Source organism: Patella vulgata, chromosome 5 (assembly GCF_932274485.2).
Source record: "Patella vulgata chromosome 5, xgPatVulg1.2, whole genome shotgun sequence".
NCBI classification, from domain to species: domain Eukaryota; kingdom Metazoa; phylum Mollusca; class Gastropoda; family Patellidae; genus Patella; species Patella vulgata.
In genome coordinates this window covers 24,802,918-24,805,694 of record NC_065883.2, presented here as the reverse complement: position 1 = coordinate 24,805,694, position 2,777 = coordinate 24,802,918, and the positions used below count along the sequence as shown (strand labels likewise).

The window sequence follows — 2,777 nt, the reverse complement described above, 5'->3', positions numbered from 1 at the left end:
TTCGATCTATTCTGAGTTCTTTTTTCTAAGATTTAATAGTACTGTATTTAAGAAAAGGGTTCCTTCTATACTACTTTACTCTTGATTTGTTTCTATATTCTGCAGACTAATTTATTATCTATATTTTTATAATGCCATACAGCAAACTTCACATGCCACAATGCCCACAATTACATTGATAAGGTGAGAAACTGCTGATAAGAAAGAAGATAAGCAGACGCTATAAAACAGGAGAAAGTCTAATAACTGAAACCCCTGTACACAACGTTTATTCAAACGAACAGAAGCAACGTATCCACCCAGCAAAATGTTCAAAGTTATCATTGCCTGTGCTGTTCTATCCTACGTGGCTGTAAGTATACAATACTACTTTACATCAGGATACTGAATCTAACATGGGCCCTGAAACTAAAAAGCGTGTCTTAATTAATTTTAAGGGACTCGAAAATAAAATTACATTGAGAGAAAGAGAGACAGAGAGAGAGACAGAGAGAGAGAGATGGGGTTTAATGTCCACCCGACACAAACTAGGTCATTTCAGGACTGACATATGGTTCAATTTTATTTCAATAATTCGCTTGCGCGTACAGTGTCTTTAGCAGTTGGAGGAAACCCGAGGACCTGTAGAAAACCCACGAGGTTGGACAGGCGACCCTACTCCTTGTCTCGTACAACCGAGGAGTCAAAACCACGCCAGTTGACCCAATGGCAGCCTTTATAATACAAAGCGCACGCGCTAATCAATTACATTTTGTCGAATGAAAACTTGAAGGTTACGCCGGGCAAGGGACAACGGGTAGTCATTCTGATGGTCAGTAAAGGAACCGTTGGCAGATGGAATTAGATATAAAAGTAGACCATAGCGCCGCTGTCCGGGCAAAATTTCCTTCGTAGCAGACTGTATAGCGTATGCCCGTCTTAATAAGCACCGTCGGAGCTGAACAGTAGGACGTTAAATCACATTTCATTTCATTAAATAAAAACATTTCTAATAAATAGAAACAATATTGTACTGAGTCTTTAGTGATATTGTTTCTGGAGGTACACAAGACGGTTGTGAAGAATATGATGCTAATGTATTCGATATGTGGAACACTTACAGCTATAGGAAATTGGTGTGATTTGACATTTCCTCGACATGTTACTTCCATAATTTTACGAATTTGTTTTCTATTATTTTAAGATGATTTGATGGTTTTTTTCTTCTTTGACCAACGACTAGACACATTATTTCTAAACATCTATGGACTGTCCGTGTTATCGCCACTCTTTATTATTAAAATACTGATGCGTATACATGTACTTATTAAACCCAGTTTTCTTCTTTTTAATTCCAGGCTCAACATGCCAGCCATACCCCGCATCCCCATACACAGCACCCGCATTCTAGCCATGCTCCAAATATCCACGATAACTTCCACTTTATTCACGATGCTGCGGATGTAAGTATATATTTTGTTACACACAGGCCTACACCAATTATATTAATTACGATCTGGTTAACCGTCCAACGTGAAAGTGATAATTTGTCCGGTCGGCCACGATTCGAATTAATACATTTTTAAAAATAATTCTAATTTGCTCGAATCATATTTCAGAACAAAATGATCATCAAAACCGAGAACGAATGTTATGTATTCGATCTGGATGCTGCTCAACAAACCGCCATCACGACCCCAACAGGTCTTAGAGCTACTGAGGTAAGAAAGTTCAGAAAATAACATCTATGTTGTTAATTTGATTGTAGTAATGTGATTCAATCTTAAATGAGCTCATTTTATAATTATATTTGAACGATGGATTGGCTTAGTTATCGAGAATTATCTCATTTTGTAAATGTCAATCTCTATTTTTAATGTCCGGCTTAAACCTTAAAGATGCATTATGTAAGATTTAGATAAAGGGCTGACTGTTCTTGCTAAAAGTTTCGAAATATACAATGCAAAATGAATATATTGAAAATTTCATTCAAAATACTTTATTCTGAGCGAAGTTATCAACGTTTGAAGTTTTGACAAAGATGTTCCATAAGTTGTTTATTATCGTAGCAACGGTACTTGTTAATTGAGGCTCATCCTCGATTCACCACTTTTTAAAAAATTAAATCATTCCATAGCGACCGTGTTTCAATCCGTTTAAATCTCTACCATCCGAAGGTCTAGGCTTGTATGCTTGTCATGTGAACATATGTCTAAATGAAAATTTATGAAGCCGAAATAAAGACCTACAATAGGCATATTTAGCTCTTAAATAATGCATCATTAATATCAGCATTCCTACTCACAAACAGAATAATATTTTTATTATATAAAAGAGGTGTCTATACACTAGATTTTTGCCATCTGTATTTATATTACTTTGATACTAAAATCCAATTCTTTATCTTTTAGCTGGCTTTGGTTGCCATGATCAGCACTGGTAAACAAACACATATAAAAACTGCGGACCTTCCTGCTTTTGTCGCTAAACATTGTAGCAAACACCGAGTCAGTAGTATAATGTAATAAAATATAATTATAATAAAATATGCGTTTGAGAGAAAGGGAGAGAGAGGGGGGGGGGGAGAGAGCTTTATATAAATGAGTATTATTTCGGCAATACTAAGCAGATAGAACCCTTTTTAGAAGACTGAACTTGGATCCAATTTACTTTTTACCCTCTTAAGAGAGAGAGAGAGAGAGAGAGCGCGAGAGAGAGAGAGAGATAGAGAGAGAGAGAGAGAGAGAGGGGTGAGGGGGGTTTAACGTTCACTCGACTCAAACTAGGTCATTTCGGGA

At 36.6% G+C, this 2,777-nt stretch overlaps 1 long non-coding RNA gene across 1 annotated transcript; it reads left to right on the top strand.

Moving 5' to 3' along the window:
* The first annotated feature begins 237 nt into the window (after positions 1-237).
* LOC126821063 (uncharacterized) lies at positions 238-2,430 on the top strand. The gene is made up of 4 exons (XR_007680244.2): positions 238-352; positions 1,338-1,442; positions 1,599-1,700; positions 2,391-2,430. It is a non-coding gene; the product is annotated as an uncharacterized LOC126821063 (long non-coding RNA).
* Positions 2,431-2,777: the final 347 nt, after the last annotated feature.